The sequence below is a fragment of the Anas platyrhynchos genome, chromosome 2 (genome assembly GCF_047663525.1).
Source record: "Anas platyrhynchos isolate ZD024472 breed Pekin duck chromosome 2, IASCAAS_PekinDuck_T2T, whole genome shotgun sequence".
NCBI lineage: Eukaryota > Metazoa > Chordata > Aves > Anseriformes > Anatidae > Anas > Anas platyrhynchos.
Window position 1 is genome coordinate 48,222,784 of NC_092588.1, and position 19,612 is coordinate 48,242,395.

The 19,612-nt window shown below is 36.8% G+C and overlaps 1 protein-coding gene across 2 annotated transcripts in view; it reads right to left on the reverse strand.

Annotated features, from left to right (window-relative positions):
• The window catches only part of ST18 (ST18 C2H2C-type zinc finger transcription factor), a 173,166-nt gene extending 161,910 nt beyond the window's left edge, over positions 1-11,256 (reverse strand). The window contains exons 1-2 of one of the 2 annotated variants that reach the window (XM_027452092.3): positions 11,033-11,256; positions 10,592-10,727 (exon numbers count right to left, since the gene is read on the reverse strand). The gene's annotated coding sequence lies outside the window, so the exon portion shown is untranslated. The other variant, XM_072034685.1, reaches the window with a different exon arrangement.
• Between the last annotated feature and the right edge of the window lie 8,356 nt (positions 11,257-19,612).

A 19,612-nucleotide genomic window follows, 5' to 3' on the forward strand; every position in this document is an offset into this window, starting at 1 on the left:
TTAACAGAGGACTAGACAAAGTCTCCATTATTTTGCTGTTCCATGGGTAATAACCCAGTATCTTTACAGGTGTTTATTCCTGCCCTGTTGTTGCATCAATAGCTGTGACTTCAGCTGCTCCTACTTGCTCTGGTTCCCCCTGTCCTCCATGACCAGGAACAACCACAATAAAGTTTCTTCTCTAATTGAGTAGGACTGTTTGTTAAATTGCAATTTACTGTTTGTAAATGTGGCAGGCTTTGCTCTGCCACATTGCGAGCCAACCAGCTCTCATACATCCTCTACAGAAATAAATAAATATGACACCAAGCCCAGCCTTGTAGCAAGGCTTACTTATCACAGTCACTGTTGTGATGCCTGTTTACCCAGTGTTAGATCACCTAAACTCAATACTTAAGTTGAGTTTGCTTCCATTTCTGTTCATGTACTTTAACTATCAAGTAGTACTTCCTTGAAAGACAGGTTCCTGTGTCAGGATGCATGGGTGGAACCTAAACAAGTTCTAATGATTTATCACTAGCCTTCATTATCTATGCCCTTATGTCCCATTCCCTTCACTATGTTATTGGCAACACGTGCTCCTCACTATGTTGAACTCCTCCAAGACTGTTGTGTTGAGTTCTCATTCCATCTGCAGATCTGCATCATGGTATCATCACTGGCTTGTGATCTGAGGCAGGGAGGGTCAGCAATGACTGAACACATCAGAGGGAACACGTACGCACTTCCGTTCAGTTCAAGGCTACATCCTGTCCAAAATGTGGTGCAGGTTGATGATCACATAATCATGGAAGTCACATATATAGAGTATGGCTATCCTACTGCAATGCTTATTTTTAAATTTAATGTTTAAAACTGAAAACTCATATCAATGTTTTACCATTTTTGTAAAAATAAAGTTACATCAATTACTACTCAGTTAATTGGTTTACTATCTACATTTTCAGCTACCACATATCAATAGCATCAGTAAGGATAACCAACTTATTTTGCTAGGTCCTAGCTCAGGAAAAACAGTTTTTTTACTAGCTCAGGAAACCCAGGTCACTGACTGGGCCCTGGCTGGAGCTCAAGCTAACTGAACAAGACATGATAATGCTATCCAGGAAAACAGGAACAGAAAATGAGAAATGACTGAGAGAGAGGAATGTGAGAAGCTAATAAACATTACAACATATAGTGCAAAGAACAATGGCTGGATTTCACAGGAATTGAGAGATATTTACGTGACCAATGGCCAAAATAAAGGGGAGTACTAGGAACCTTCTGGGGTGTACAGTCTTGCAAGACCAACAGTGCCCAGACAATTGCAGCAGAAATCACATGTAAGGCCAGTACATGGTATCAGAAATAGTGAACTGGCAATGAGATATAACTAAGCTGAGACTAATTGAGAAAAAGTAATGGGGACAGGCATGTTTTTTATTTAGGAGTAGACTGAGGCATGTAAAAAATTTAACCAGAGTGGTGAAAAGGAACATTAAAAAACAGAAAGGCAAACAGAAGAAAAAGAAAAGAAGTAATAAAAAGTTAAGCAAGTCCTGTGAGCATTGCTGTCTGAGGGTAGCTGCTGGGTTTGATCAGCAAAACCTGAGTCAGGACAACAAACCAAACTTCTTGTGACCATGCAAGGCACATATCTAACTTCTAAAATCAGGAGGAAGGGGGTGAGGTAAAGGTCCTTTCCCTGGCCTTACAAAAGAACGTCTGGGTGGGACAGACTAAGCATCCTGGTATCACTGTGTCAGTGTCCATTCCAGGCCTTACCAGCATTCTCCCATCCAATTCCTAATGTCTTCCAGAGTATAAATCCATGCAAGATCGAATCCAAGATCGATTACAGTGAATTCTATATTCCCAAGCATATTGATGATTTCGTACTGATGACCTAATAAAGATCATGCATTAATTTTGCATTTAAAAAAGATAGGCTTAAAAATACCTGCTTATCATTTGTTCTAATATTTTCACTTCTAATCAAAAATGCATCAGAATGTTTGATTTCTTTGACACACTTCTCTTCTTTCTTCCTCAGCAAAAATGTTTACATCAAACTTCAGAGGAAAAGAAAAAAAAAAACAGAACGTAAACAGCATCAGATCAAACCAAGGCATGGTTCAGAATCCATAAGCCATCCATTCCCTACCAACAGCATTCAATATCCTGGCAGAATACCTGTACTCAGCAAATTTCCTACACGTGAGGAGATATGACAAGAACCCCTCCACTGGAGAGATCATCCCATCATGCAAAGGAGAGTTAGAGACCTGGGTAAGCCAAATTTGATGTTTTTTTCATTATTACCTATGTGAAAACAATACTGTGCCTTTATTAAAATGTGCAGCAGTATCCCTACTGCCTAACTGCAAGACAATCTCTTATATTTAGAGATTCATTAGATCTTCTCAATATACCAGTCTCATCTGATACATTGAAATAGATGAGCTCACTTAGGAGGCAGAAGGTAGTATTCACTTGCAAGAAAAATGTTATTTCAAAATTTCCTCAGTATTGCTCTACCTAAACGTGTTTTTGTTGTTGTTTGTTTGTTTGTTTTTCTTCTTCAGACTAAACAAGCCCTGCTTTCTCAGAGTCTCTTCACAAGGCATATAGTACTCTGATCAACTTGGTAGCTCTCCACCAAACTCATTCCATTCATTCCTATTGATGAACATTCTGTCTTGTCTGGGTGTACCCAGAACTGGATGTAATATTCTAGATGTGGCCTAATTAGTACCAACTTAAGGGAAATAATAACTTCCTTAAATCAACTAGCTATTTTTCTGTTAATACAGTACAGTGCTCCATTAGCCTTCATCACTGCCAGCATACAGTGTTTAGCCCACTGTACACCAGGAAACTTATTAAACAGGACAGGTTCCAGGACAGATCCCCAAGAAATTCCATATCATAGGCACAGAGACAGAGTATAAACCATTAGCTACTACCCTTTCAGTCTTCTGATCTCTCCAGTTTTATGCTCATCTAGTAGTCCATCCATCTACTCTTTAACACTAGACCTTGAACTTGAAAATGTTGTGGGAGATTGTGCTGAAAAACTTACTAAATTCAAAGCAGATAACATCCCCTGCTCTCCTTAACCAAGAATCTAGTTATGTCATCATGTAATGCAATAGAGTTGTTCAAGAATTAAAAACTTATACTCCCAATCACTCTTTTCTCCATTCATTTTCTCAGAAATGGCTTCCAAGAAAACCAGCTCCATGATTTCCCCAAGGATGAAGTGAATCTTACCAGCAAGTGAGTCTTCACTGTTTCATCTGTACGGCCTTTTTTGAAGATGGATACAATCTTTCTCTTATCACTTGGTACCTTCAGCAAATTCTACAACTTTTCGAAGATGGTAGTGGCCTTGCAAAGACATTGTCCAGTTCTTTCAAGACTCTTTGTGCAGCCCATCAGGGAACTGGATGTGCCAAGTTCTTGTAAATAAATCCTCAATCAATCCTCATCTCCTGTTGGTTGTTCCCCTCTTTTTTGAATCCTGCCTTTATACATAGAGCCAGCTGATGATGACTGAAGTGAAGAAGTTTTGAGTATTTCAGCCTTACCTGGTTTTGCTCTCACTAAATTGCCTGTCCCATTCAAGCAGCAGGCACACATTCTGCTTCTTCAGCTTTTTCCTATCCATTTAGTGGTAGCAGCTCTTCCTGTTGCACTTGATGTGCCTTGCAAGTGTCAATTCCTGCTGAGCTTTTGCTTACCTAACAGCATACTGACATGTCATTTCTATATTCCTCTTTTGCAGCTTGAACATGTCTCCATCTTCTGTATACTGCCTCTTTGTTCTGGAGATGCATCACAGATTCCCTGTTTAGCCAGTCTGATCTTGTGATCAGACTCTCATCTACTCTTATCCTGCCAGATCCAGATCATTCTTAGCCACTTATTATTCCAAGGTCAAAAAGGGATGTTCTGGATCTCACAGAACTGAGCCATATTAAGTCAGGTGGTTTTACACAGTATATACTGACTTTATTCCTGACACTTCCTGATTCCCAGAATGAAAATCCTTGCTACCTTTCTCCCAAGCTGTGTAGATCTGCCAGATTTATTCACTGCTCAGATCAAATGTTAGGAGATCTGATGTGTTCAAATTCAAGTGTCACCAAAGACCATTAAAAATTTAGGTATGATGGAGGTGTTGTTTTCACTGGAGATGGAAGAAAGATTATAAAACCTGTTGTACTCAGGCTATCAAAACCTGCCTGTCTTCAAAGAAACATATGACCCTGCAAAATGATGCTGTCCACAATTGCAACATGAGCTCCAAATGAGATCTTGCTGAACCAAAGTCTATAAACTGCACCATCTTGGCAACATAAATTACTGAAAACCTTGTCTGTAGTTTGATTCCAAAACTGTTCTATTTTGTTGCATACTATGTATAAGTATTCACATTTTCTGTGGTCATCGTTACCACCAGCAATAAACCACCAGAAAATCTTTACTCATACATTTTCTTTGAAACAGTGTAAATCTGCAACAAAAGTGGAATATTGTTTGACACATCCAATCATGTGATCAACACTTCTTTAGGAGCACTACTAATAAAATTATTTTCAAGGAAAAAAAAATGCAATATCTCTGTGAATCAGGTTCACAGGAAATGACATGCTGTATAAAGCATATAGTATTTTTTAGGACCATATTCAATATTAATTCAATATTAATTACATATTTTCTTAAATTTTAATGTCTTAATTTCTTAAACAAAATGCATGTCAATGTGAACTTGTTGATACCTCTAAAAATATGAATGAGCTGCCAAGAATTGTCTGGAGAAACTGTGTAATATGTTGTGTATATATTCATATATATATATATATACTCTTATGCAAATCATAAGTATTCTGATAAAAAGTCACTACATATAGACATAGATTAAAAGTTTTCAGAAAGGCACACTTTTTTTTTTTGGGGGGGACCAACAAAAATTTGCATTTCTACAGTGTTGGGAAAACCTAGTACATACAACTCAATTTGAGGTATGCCCTTAAAGTACAAAAGGAAAAAGTAAGGCTGTGTACTTGTTAAATATTGCAAAGCCTATTACTAATGTCCCCTGACAGTATATTGAGCAATAATATACATAGACTATGGGAGCTTCTTTTGTGATAAAATTGTTATTTTACAGTTAGGGCCAAATTCTGTAGTTAGGGTCAAATATAAGATCCACTTTCAGAATAGACATGTTAAAAACATAAAGGTGTTCAAAAATTTCTTAGCTTGTAACCAGATCATGGATATGTTCTACAAATATACATATATATATATTTCTTACATATCTGTTTTACAGTTAAGCTGACAGAGTGAATTTTGACCTCTTAGAAATGCATAGTTATGAGAGAAATAATCCAGAAGTTGTCTATGGAAAGGAAGTGATTTTCGGGGTTTCTAGAAAGCTTTAATTCCTTCTATACCTCAGTTTTAATGTTGAAATTATAAAGGTCCTCACCCTCAGGTCACCATGTACAATATTTTTTTTCTGGTATTGGGATATATAAGACACTATGTCTTGGGTTGAGCATCCTATTGATATCAGCGGGAGGTGAAGAATATCAAGAGGACATCACAGTATAAAGTTGATTCCTGACATATGATAAAGTGACAAAATAAAAACCAAAAACCTAATATTTATTTGAGCTACACAGCAAAAAGGACAGATAATAAATTCTGAACAGAGCTTTATGACAAAATGAAAAAAAAACAAACAAAACTACAACAAACAGCTATGCTGTCCAGCCTCATAAGATCAGGGAGAAGCACTATTATGGATTAACTAAGTAGCTTCAAAACAAAATTGACTGTACATATATATGCATCACTAAAATGGTTGATCCACCAAAAGTGAAACCATTATATTGATATATAATACATTTTTCAGAATTATACCAATCCTTTAGGCTGGTACTTTGTTCTTCATATGGGTGAATAATATCTTCTTTCTCTTTGGGGAATTTTGAAGTTACAATTTCTTTGACAATGTTTATCATTCTAATTTATTGGCTCTAATTTATTTTAGGTTATTTTGCAATCTGCAGATTGATAACGTAATTACAAGTAAGGAACCTTAATTAACTCAATTTCTAGTGCAAATGCCACAGTGTCCTTGTTTATATGCAGAGATTTTTCACTAGTGAAGCTATCTCAATTACAGATCACCACTGACTGAATTGAATTAGTGCTATTTTCATCTGGGCACAAGATCACAATTTTTTGATACACGCTTAAGCAAAACACACAGCTTTATAGTTCAGTGACAGTTTTTTCCATATAGGGTAGTGCAAAAATATTAGTCACCACTACAAACACACACACACACAAGGATGGAGAAATCTGTCCCAGACTTGGAAACAAATGAACACACACCATAAAACTTAGCTATATGGTGATAGGATAATTGCACAGCTACTTTACAGAGAAGAATTAAAAAATAAAAAATCACATCAGAAAAGAGGGGCAAAATGAGAATATAATGTTACTATACCTGTAAGATTGTATGAGAGTCGTATCACAATCAAGAAAATACTAAACATTAATCTAGCAAGAGACTGAGAACTTCAATGATAAGATAGACCTTCTGTTCATTAATCGTGAACAGCTCTGCTGTAATCTTTTATATTTGGCCTGGATATAGATAAGAATAGCAAACTTCCATCATAACAATATATTTTATTGAAATACATGTTTCCAGCAACATTGTTTTGGTCCCTGAATTTTGGGGTTTTATATCCCATATGCTACAGAAAAAGCCCGACCAGATGTTCATGAAATTGAACATGTAAACAAACTTAATTGGAGAAATACAAATACTTGGACATTTGGATTTCAACATCAACTGGCTAAAACCAGATTATTTAATATTATATGAACCACCTCAATCTTTGCACTACTTTTGAGGAAAAGCATTTCATGGGGAGAATGGAGAATTGTTCCCCCCACCCGTTCCCCCCCCAAGTGCTAATGAAGAGTATCAGTTACTGTAAATGAATACTTCCACTGTGGCTCAGCAAAATACAATTTCTCACAACATTTACACCCAGAAGAAACTCAGATGTATGTGAAAAAGTCTATAGGAAAATACTATGTGCCAAAATAGTATGAACGTCAGAAATTTATCTGGGGAAGGAAGCTGATTTTGACTTTTGCATTCAAATTTATCTACTTAAAACACAACCAAAGCCAATAGTGAAAACGGTAGTAAATATTGTTTCTCTGCTCCCCTTCAAATGAAGGGAATTGAACTGAATCAAAACCAAGCCTTTGGTAAAAATTTTAGGCTTAAAGTGGAAATCATCATTTAATACCCCATCACTCATATGTCTCCTGTTAGATTGGGCCTTCTGTTACCAAAGAACACCTGTAAAGGGGGTTCTTTCATAAGAAATTCAACTGTACTGGATTGTAAGACCTGTGTGTAAAGCTATGGTAACAAAAGTGGGGGAAAAATATGTCACAGGCCAGATATGCAAGAGTCATTTATCTCTATCTCCTTCCCACCTCAGTTTATGCTGTTGCTGCTTTAAAGTTATAAGGGAATTCCTTCCCTGCAGTAATGCATTCTTACAGCTCTCCAAACTACATTCACACTTATGCCATTTGACTCCAGTAGCATACAACAGAACACCCTGTGAGAAAGGGTTGCTGTGTAGAACTTGTCACCTTTAAGTGCTTGAGAAAAGCCATAAAGTAAAACCTGTTTTTCAAAGATGCTGGATACTTTCCAATGCCTCTGTAATCATTTTAAATGGAAGGTAAGCAGAACAAGTGAAGAGAATTTTCAAAAATGTTCACCATTCATATAGTTCTATTCTCTATTCTCTCTGAAGGAATTCGGAAAACTCTCCCTAAGCTCATAGACAGCAGATGTAAGTCAGCATTGAAACCAAAATAGAACATTACTTTTATCTGGTGATAAAATTCTTAGGATTTTTTTTTTTTTTTAATATATATATATATTCAACAATTACAATTTAATAGCAAGGTAGTTTTCAAAGCACTTAGTACATTCTGCAAGGAAACAGAATGGGAACATGAAAGTTTCTCTTTTTAGATCCACAAAAAGCAGTTCTGAACAGAAGCTTTTCAGAGACGAGCTTTTGCAGCTAACACGTGTTGAAGGATGTTTTCATGCACAGACTATACAAGCTGATTCTTTTCCTTGCTTTAAATCACAAAAGGAAACCACAAACAAACAATGGCTTTAAAAAGTGAAACAAAAGATAATTCAACTTTATGCACAAGGTCTGTCTGCCTCCCTTACTCTCTCTGTGTTACACACACACACACCTTTATGTATATACAAGGAAAGGAAGATAGAAACTTTAAAACCAACACTTAATTTTAATTATCAAAATTTGCTACCTAAAATGAGAGACATATATATATATATATATATATGTATATATATTTGTATATATATATTTAAATTCAAGTATTTTAAAGTTTGATTCCTGGAAATATTCCTTTCTCATAATTTGCTACACTGCTGTCAGCTAAATGCATTCATTACTGCAAAATGTATAATACGTATTACACATTAGTTTCTATAATAATTACACAAAATAAGCAACTTTCCACGAGCTATACCATGCTACAAAATGCACGTTGTTGCTTATATTCCTCTGCTGAAGCAGTCTGTCATCACTGTACTGTCCCAAGTATTTTTAAACTGTTGTTTTGAGGAGGATGACTGAACCTTTTTTTTTTTAACGGAAAAGTTAAAAATCAGAAGTACAGAGTATAAATACACAAAGCTTTTTCACATAGCGCTCCACTTCGATTTCAGCACTCTGTACTGACCTCTACTGGTTAATCCGCTGTAACTGTCATAAATATTAATCGGTTTACTTCTATCAAAATTTTGCAGTCTTTTGTTTAACTTCAGGGATAAAATAAACTGTTATCCCCCACCCTACCAACTTCTCTCTGACAGAAATTCAAAAGAGATCAAGCTTCCAACTATTTGTGGCAGCTTATACATAGGAGATGAGACGCTACGGAAAATCATCATTAAGAACAACAGAACAGGTGTAGAAAGATATTAAAATCAGAAAACTCCATGTTAACACTTTGGTTGTATTTTTTATGATTGAATAATTCATCACATTTGTTTTATTTGCTGTCCCATGTCTGTATCATTAGCTGTTCAGCATAAAGTCTGTGTTTTTTTCGTATAGTACCCAGCATCTGACCCATGATTAGGACCAGAAGTATTACTGTAACAAAAATAACAAAGTTGTGAATATAAATTCATCATCTTCAATCATCCTCATTTTACAGACTTCTGCTTCAGAGAACATGCTTGTCTCTAGAAGCCTTTTCAGAGAAAACATTTGCTCTAATTGGGACAGAGCTGGCAGCTTACATACTGCATACCAGTGGATCAAAGTACAGTAGCAAGTTTGACATTATAAAAGTGTCAGTATGAATGCTTTGTCAAGCCCAACTCATTTCCCTGTCTTACTGGGAGCAGTGACGTGGTCACCTTATCTTTTATACTACTAAGTCAAGTCTGATCAATCTACATTCTAACTTTTTACAAGAAAAAAGCCTTGGTTCTTTATGTGCCTTACAGTAAAAAGCAACTCAGGTTAGTCATAAGCAATTAGCAAGTTTTTCCATGCTCATTTACCAAAGAACACTTTCATTGTCAGCAGCACTCATGGTGCAAAACTTTCCAATTTTAACAACTTATTTTTAGATTTCTTTGTTATGCAAGTATTCAAGTATGACTAACAGCTTTATATATCGTGAGAACTTCATTTCCTTTCACTACTCTATCAGTGACTCCAAACAATTTTTTTTGTTTGTTTTTGGTAAGTCACCTGTTCTGGCTGAAAAAAAAAATAAAAGAAAATGTGATCATTCAGTACAAAAACAATGAAGCTTTGTTGTTCTGTTGGTATACACACTAAAGCATATCACATATTGTTAATTCAATTTCAGAACAGCAAGATGGCTATTATTCATGAAGCTATTTCATGTAATAATGCACTTTTCTTCCTTTTTTCATAAAACCCCTTTAGATCCTAAACATAAACAGATCAGTCAGATCATTGAGCCTGAGCCTATTATAAATAAATAGCTAAACTACATCTGTTTTTAAAAAGCATAAAACAAAATGAAATAAAATCTTCATGACTTCTTGAACTCTCAGATCTATCTCCCTTCCTCTATCGCTGCTAAACCTCGCATCACAGCACCCTAAAGCTGTCGGTACTTGGTAACAAGAACAACAAATCAGAGAAATCAAGAAACACCACAATCAAGCAGTGCTTTCCTCTCGATGCCGGGGGAACGTGGGATGCCAGCACCCGCGTTTGCCCCACACTGGCCAGCAGAGGGAGGAGAGGGGGTAACCACACAGCCACTAATCCCCCGAGCTACACCACCCAGGAACCCCTTTTCTGTGTGTCCAAACAAAACTACAAACAGCAGTGCATCCCAGTTGTAACGTCTGTTATGAAAACCCGCATGATCTTGCCCAGAAAATGCAATGTTTTTTTTTTTTTTTTTTTTTTTTGTTTGTTTGTTTGTTTGTTTGTTTGTTTGTTTTTCAACTTACCTTTACCTAGGGAGTCAGTGCAGGTGTCCAGAAGGCTGCTGTCTCCTGGTCTTGCTGGGTTTACCACCGCTCCGGTTCTTGTGCTGCTGTTTCTAGGACCTGGGTGAAGAACTGGACCTGATCCGCCTATTCTCTTCTGTGTTAGAAAGAAAACAATTTGATGTTCTATCTCTGGAACTGGGCCTTTGCTCAATGCATCAGAGCAAATACATAATCTTTCTGAGATTTGCAAATAAGTGTCTTTTTCCACAAGTGGGAAATAGAAAATCTAAGATTTATTATAACTTACAAAGGAGTGAAAGACATTGATTTTCACTGAAAAAAAAATGTTGGCTGTATCACAGTGAAACCATCTTCTTTTCAAGAGGCATTCTAAAGCAGTATTTTCAGTTAGTTCTGTGCAAAATATTCCACAACAGCCCCAATAACTTTTTTCCTTACCTCTGGTATCCCAGTGAGGTCACATTCTGTTAAAAACATCCTGTCAAGCTTGGTACAAAAGGGCTCCAAAGAATCAGAATGCAGAAGCTATGTAACTTGCTGACTAACTTTGCTCTGTGTTATTTACCAACCACACAAAGAAAATGCTGTCTATTCAAAACAGAGTTCAAAACTCTCTTCACAGAAAGTGAGTGAACAAACAGTCCCATGTCCGATGCTGTAGTCACATCTCCCATGAGGCCCGGTGATAGCTCTGGGGCATGGGACGGAGTGACACCACCAGTACTCACTACAAGGCACTTCTGTAAACAACTTGTGTGTGTGTGTGTGTGTGCGCGCACAGAGAAAGAGGAGGAGGAGGCGGGTGTCACTTTTTCTCTATCTTAAGGTTATGCTGCATTTGCTTTATCATCTCTAAGCAGAACTTCAGACTTGCTTTGCCTATTGACTGCGTTTGGTCTAGTACTTTGAGGATCTTTTCCCAGAAGGGATCTGAAAGGAATATCTGGAATTACCTTAGGATCTAGCCTTGGAAACATAGAGCCAGGATAACCAGCAGTAACTAATTCAGATTCTTCCAAACCCATTACAGAAAGAGAAAAGGAAATTCAATAGTTTACCTTATATCACATCCAGCAAAGTTCAAGACATTGTTGAAAATATTTTAATCCATTAAAGAAACAGCCCTCAGTTATAAAAGCCATACTCAAATTTATTTGTTCAGTATTACCAAAACTCAAAATATGGATTCTGAACCCACATGGTGACTTTGCCTTACTAAGCAAATTAATTCTTTCAGGCTGTTCTAAGAAACATAGAATGTTTACATTTTGGATTCTAGTTTGGTAATTTTGAGTATCCTTAAAATCATAAAACTCCACAAATGTTTTTTGTTATTTTAAACCCATCTCTTCTTTGGAAACTGCTAGCCAGAAAGCCACATTTTTCCAGACAACAGAAATATTATTTCCAGACCACTGTATGAAGAAAAGTACCTTATAGACCTAGTGCTTCCAGTACAGCCTACTGGCCTCCACTCACACAAACCAGTCCAATGCTTTTCTTTATACTTGCAATAAATCGCAGGCAACATCTATTTCAAGATATGGAAAGGTAAAAAATTGTTCTCATTGATCTCTTTGCAGTTTCATTCTTTAACAATCCAATCAGCATTGGAATGCTCTTTCTGGCACCCAATATCCAGCAGCCATTGCCATATTTGGAATTTTTATTTTTTATTTTACAACTTCCTAGTAAATGTTTTTTCTTATGCTTTCAAAGGGTCTAAAACATAGGGATTATAAAACACCTGTCATGTGTATGTTTGTGAGAGCACAATGTGCGACTCAGTGACATTATGTTGTAAAATAACCAGTAGTCTGCTTTTCCTTTTGTGAGGTCTGATTCTGCAGTGTACATGTGTATTCTGATCCTATCCCATCAGGCTATGGGAGTAACAATGAATACCTCTATAAGCTTTTACAAGTTTACGACACGTGTTCTTCCGAAGCTTTATTCCAGGAATAAGGGTCATTAAAAGGAAGATATAAAAGATATTCAGTTGTAAATACAATTTAAAAATTGAACGACTCATGAACATTAATTGTATGACAATAATATAACTTTTAAAAATGCAAAGGCTTTCTAGAAATACACAAAACTGTAAGTTACCTAGTTGTATTTATTTTATCAATACTTGAAAACAATACTTGTAAAATACGAATGGTGACTGATTTTGCAAATAGAATTGTCTAAGTACCTCTCAGGATTTTTAAAGCAAATGTGATTTTTTCTCAGGACTCAATAGACACCCAGTCTCAGGGCAGAATCTATAATTGTGCCTTGTCAAGCATGATCCAAAAAAATCACTGAAAGAGACCTGCAAGCTGTCTTTGCATTTTCATGTGGACTTTGAAAAACACAAGTTGTCCACCGATTTATTTTCTTTATTTTTTTCCAAGTTAACATTTAAAGATCTTCTCATCTAATTAAAATTAGTAATATACCATAGTACAGTATACATATATTCTTCTTTCCCAAGCACCTAACTGTTCCATTTAATTATCTGTATTTCAGATTCCAGTTTACTTAAATATTGTAGATATTGTAAATATTGATTTGGGTGGTTACTTTCACAGCATCACCTGAGGACATGTTTATAATCCATTTTATGAACTGAGAACCGAAGCACAAAGAAAACTGCTCTGGCTCACACAAGAAATCTATAACAAAGCAGAACCAATAGAAATTTGGCCATGACAGTATCTCTTCACAGCTTCCACAAATATGGCAACAGTATTAATACCTGCAGTATAGTCATTATTCGACTTCAGTATGGCTGCAGCTCAGCTGTCTGTGATGCTACTGAAATATTTAACACATCCATAACATTAGAGTCAAAAATCCAACATAAACACAGGTTTAGGTTCAGCTTTCAAACTATTTGTGTTCCTCTCTCACAGCCTTCCTCTCACGTTTAATATCTGTCACTGGTTCCCAGAAACAAATCTTTCCCAAGACTCCTTGCCAGGCCTGGGTCAAGAAGGTTCTGTACATATCTATTAGCTTAGTTAGATATTCCTCTTAATCCTTTTTCTGAGCTCCAGTACCTATTTTTAAATAGGCCAGAGCCATCATGCAGAAGGGTATACGCAAGAGATAAGTCTACAAAACATTAGGCCTCCTAAATTCGACTAATTTTCTCTTCTCTTTACTGATCCTGTAATGAAATTTCAAGTCAAGCTCAGATTCTGGGGGGTTCCTCTTAACTACATCTTCCAACTGATTAGTTCTTTAACAATACTAACAAAGCTGTATATATGTGCTTTTCAAAAATTACTATATACTTCAGTCTCATGGAGAAAGAGAGCTAGAAAGTTTAAGTTTTGATGTCGATTTGCTAAATGTAGGTCACATGGGAACTAAGATGTGAACCTAGTAATGTATTTAATGGCAAAATTATTTTCTCTGTCCCCATCAGCCTCACTAGAGAAATGAGACCAAGCAAGATGATACTAATTATGCACAGAGAGGAGCCCCTGCTGCAATTGCCAGCCTGCTGCAGAATTCTTGGTGAACGGCAGGCTGAGTTGGCAAACAAAAGTGGAAGGGGTAGAAAGAAAGAAATGGAATGCTTTTTTTCGCTATTCACAAAATATAGCCAGCACTGAAAAAGAGAATACCCCCTTCCCTCCCCCCCCCAAACACACACAAACTACCAAAAAAAATAAAAAATCAGGTAAACCATACAAAAAAAAAAAAAAACTAGTTAGGTGTATAGTAACTCCAAGAACAATGTTGGATACCAACCAATCACATGCTCCCATCAGGTGGTTTAAAAAAAATCAAAAAAAAATCAGATTTAAAAAATCCCATGCTTTCACCTATTCCATGAAATTACCATGAGTTGCAGCTGGGGGTGATGTTGCAAAGAGGGGTGAGGGAGTGAGGTGAATTTGAAACAGATAAAAGCTGGGTAAACCACTCCAGTAGTCAGCCTCATGCAAAAGTACTTAACCAGAAACAAATGCTGCTGATGCTTTTGTTCTGGTCTTTCACTGGAGCTTATTCTGGCCTTCTGACGTGTGTCCTATAGGTTGCCTCTGCCAGGCAACTGTGCATGTGCTCACAGTACCAACTGCTAGTACCACATTTATTTATTTATTTTCAACCCAAATAAACTCTTAATGGTTTAACATAAAACATTTGGACTTTTTTTGAAACACACTAAATAATAAAAAAGCCAGCAGCTCAATAGGCCATAAGGGAATGAAAGGGATGATTGTTCAAAGCCCAATTAAAAGGTTTGTTGCTTTATTTATATATTTTTTAACAACACAATTTCAAAGCCTTTTAAAGAAGACTCCTCCTCCCCTTTGCCTGCCAAGATAGTACTTAGCTGAGGGAGGGAGTGTCTGCTCTTTAAAAGATGATGGTATCTATTAGAGAGAAAGGGAAAGAGACATATGTAAAAAAGCTTTCCCAAAAACAGTTGTCCAGAAGGGCCAATGAACAGAAACAAAAGGTATGAGATGAGGAATAAAAGGGAAGAAGATTGTCTCATTAAAACAGAGAGTGCTGAGAGAGAAATTTTTAAAGCAATATGGTTTTGTTAAGGTCCTTCGTTACATTATTACACTAACCATGCTTCATATTTAGACATCTGTCAAGTAGTTACTGTGAATTGTTTCACAAAAATTAACTCTGACAGCCCTCTTTCATATGGTAGGTAAGGAACGGAGACGCATTCGCATGCAGGCATACATCAGGTTGTACAGCCGGTTTCCAGAGAAGAACAGAAGACTCTTTGACAGTACACCATGTTAGAAAGCAAAAGGTAAAGAAAGGCTATTCCTGTGCTATGTCACTTCAGGTATAATGGGGCATGTCTGGGTGGAAGAAGTGTCATGTGTGATTGAAATATCGGGAGATAAATCTGAGGTCTGTGTTGACTCTCTTTTCTTTTAGAAGTACATATTATAGTCTAGGTCTCATTCTTAGGAAGACTGCTCCACAATATTCCTATTGTTTGAGACTCCCACAAAATGCTGTAAGCAATCTTCATAGATGTGATCAAAAACTGTCAGAAAACTTGTGCAAAGCTGAGAAAATGTCACCAAATGAGCTTCTGCATTTATAGTATGGCGCCAGTTATCACATCATCATGGTGGTATGTCCATGTTAACCTCTGTTGCCAGAAAAATGGTCTTTAGTTTGTACTGGTTGCACATTTTCCACAGCTCATGGCACCACTCCTAGAAATTAGGAACAAGGTGTTCTTCTTCTGGCTACAAGAAATCTCCTGTGCAGTTAAGCAGGGAGCGTGAGGAGTTCTTCCTTTCCTGGTAGGTGACATCAGTTTAAACTATCGGCCATTGGACTGAGGGCAGCCTGCAAAGGTGATGCAAGAAGCCTTTGATAATTACCATCTGTGAAGAGCAACGAAGAAATTTGTGCAAGAGAATTTTCTCCTCGTAGCTTGGCTGCAATAGTATTCAAAAAACCCTCCAGAGGACAGCTAGATAAGAATCACTTATATTTCAGAGCAGATACTTCATCACGTGAAACTAAAGTTAACTTTAATTTCTGTTGATGTTTCTAATGTGAAACAACTGTTTTAGCGGAACTCTCCAAAGAAACTCTACTGAAAACATTTCAAGGACTGTTAGGTTCTCAACCTGACTCACTACTTTGCTATAAATGCTCTAGATTAAGGTGCAGATAAGTTTTTTGGAGATTATCTTTTACCCTGTTGTTGCCTAGATTTGATTTTGTAAAACCCTCAGGTGTTGAGTTTGAGTGATGGAAAAGACTTTGAGAAGCAGTGTACATACAGTGCCTCTTCTGCATGACAAGAGTTCTGAAGCTGCTAGTACACTGATCCACAGTTCTGAGATCAAACCAGACCAAACTCCAAAGCTAGTAACTTATTTCAGTGATGCATACTTTACTGGTATCCATGGACTGGCCTGTCCATAGAAAAAGGATCCATTACTTTATTTATGCTCTGGAGCCAAATAGTGCAATCTTTCCTAAAGGAATCTCTGAAGAGGCCTATAACCTAAAGGTTATATATCATAGAATAAACTAACAGAATACAGAGTATTTCTTATACACCAGAGTCCCATGAATTTTTCTGTCTTGTATTATCCTGCTAAGACAATAGCTAAAATGTGATATATACTGTGCGGTTAAGCGATTCTTTGTAAAATCCATTATCAGAATACATTACTTACCAGAAAGGGAAGAAAGACAAACTGACCAACAGGAAAGTACAGAAAGGCCTGAAGGAAATTTACTCTTTATGCAGTGTGACCAGGACACCTCAATTTCTCTTTACCATCCTGAAAAGACCACTGGTGGGTTGGAACTAGATAATCATTAAGGTCCTTTCCAACCCAAGGCATTCTATGATTCTATGGGATCCTTAAAACCTGAAGCAGTTGTGATCTTTGTTGTACTTGAAGGAACGAATTCCAGCAGTGCATGCCTTGCTAATGTCACACGAGGTGAGGAGGTCCCTCTGCTGCTTGGATGGAGCAGTGCTCCCCATCCGACCACTGACCCTGCATATGGGATTTGGAACGACTACAGCCAAACAGAAAACTGTAATGACTGCAGCTACAGGTGTGAATTCCCTAGAGCAGAGGATCAAAAGTGTTATCTCTCACCACTGTGAAGACTCAGTTTCTTCAGTGGTGCTTCAGCTTGTTATGAGGCTACACATAATACTCAGTACATTGTTTTCCACTGTTCTTAATTTCCAGCTAGGCAACTTAAAATCATTAGATGTCTCCAGTGAATTTTGTCGGTAGCACGTATTGATGGTGAAGGTGTTCATTTCAGGAATCCTCATTTTAAAAAGCGGTATGCTTGAACTAATCACTATCTAATTAAAACACGGTATGGAGACTGCATATTGAAGTGCCATTAACAGAAGAGAGCTAATCTTGCTAAGGGTAATCAGAGAGTCCCTAAGGATGAAGGGGACACCACCTCACTCACTTTCTGGATGTACAGAAAAGTCTCATGAGTTTTACAAAGTGCTGGGATGCAAGGGTAATGCTAGGGTTTTTTGTTTGTTTGTTTGTTTGTTTGTTTGTTTTTCAGTTTAATAAAAAGCCATCACTTCGGCTCGACGAGAGGTTTGCCTGCCACCCAGTGGAGACAGGTGCCAGTTTCTCAGTCGCAGTTAGAAAGCCTGTGTTCTGTAGCTCTACGAGCAATCACAAACAAAAGCTATGCCTTAATTGTGTTATTACTTCATGCACATCAATTATTGTGGATCAACATAGTCCATTTAGATGTTCAAATATTAATATTTTAAATGATAATCCAGGATCTTTGAGTCAGATTGAAACTCTATCTTGAATATCTGAACTAATAGTTTCCACAGGACAGAATTAGACTTGAATAAACTCCCTAAACAAATACTGTTGATATACTTGTTATATTTTATTTTTAACATGTTAAACTGATTTTCTTCTACATGTTCTTTGGCATTCTAAGATTCTATTTATGACCTAATGCATGACTTTTACACAGATAGGGTCAGCTGCACTGTCATTTTACTAGCAAAAAAATGCACTGCCTTATGGAATTATACTGAAAGAACATAGGATATTCCTATAAAACAACTAAATAAAAGTTGAAATACAGCCAGGACAGAGGAGAAAGAAATGATAATCCCAATGTATTGAAAATTAAGGAAAAATTAGACACAGTGCAGCATATAGACTGATGTATAGAGAGATGATACATCTTTTTTTTTTTTATTACTCTTTATTAACTTGCATCTGGCATACTGCCCTGCTCTAATAATTACCATAAACCCACTTCCTAGCTGTTTTTCTTTTTAGGTGTCTTTTACAGCATTTCAAGTAGTATTTAGAACATCCTTCTTGTGTAAAAGAAACAGCAAATGGAGCTTACCAGGGACAATAAAATAAACTGATTAAGCAGCTGTGAAAAATAGGGAAAAAGTGACAATTCAAAAATAATTTAAAAAGAAATCAAAAACTTTTAACACAAGACATTAAATACTGCTCATGTTTTCTCGTAATTCTTTTTTTTTTTTTTTTTCTAGCATATTTTAAAATTTCTGATCTCTAGAACACCAAAAATGTGTTCATAGCCTAGTCCACAACTAGTAAAAGGCCTCATGCTAACTAAGATATTATTATCTCTCTCCAACCTGCAGGACCCACTCTTGGAAATCCCAATTCTTAGACAAGGTATATCAGATTTTACAGAATGCTGTCAGTAACAGGGATTATTTTTCCCCTCATTGGTTGACAGATTTGCAAATCCTTTATGTCTGACTAAAAATAAGATCATTTTCCTTCTAGGCACTAGTCTTGCTTTCAAATCTCCACTTTATCTGGCTTAAAGCAAGTGATGCTTAAATTTCTGAAATGCCCTTAACCACTAGACTAGGATTCCTGCACTTGCTCATTAGCAACCTATTCTGTTAAAAGTTATTTTACTTTGGATAATTCTTCAACAGACAAGGCATTTGTCCACTTTATAGTTGTATCATTAAGGAATTCACCTGGGATAGAAACTTGAGACTCTGGCCTCTTCTGTGAGAAAACAGGAGAGTGTTTTGAAGCACATCTCCCAGTCTTTCAGGGGATGCGCCTTTATCTCACATAGTTAAAAAGAAACCACAAACCCAGAAAAGGTTCCCAAGAATATCATCAGTTCTGGGTCATATTACATCTTTTCTCAGACCATGATAAGAAAAGAGGTCTACGTGAGTCCTTAGGACCGCAGCTAGACAATCTGAGACAGAAAACTTTGGCCCAAAGTCAAAGGTCATTTTTCTTTGTTTGCTATGTTGTTTTAGAACCTGGAATAAAACAGCACCGTAATGACGGTCTCTGCTATTCTGAAGCTGGCAAATAAAACTCCATGGCTGTGTTGGCAGTTCTGGATATGTAGTTATAAGTCCTAATCACTTACCACAAGGAAATGCCTCACTTTTTATTTTTCATGAGGAAGTACAGATGTTATCCAGTGGTCTAAGGGTTTGCTGCTGCTGAATTCTGCATGCTGATTGGCCTCATGTTTGAAAGACAG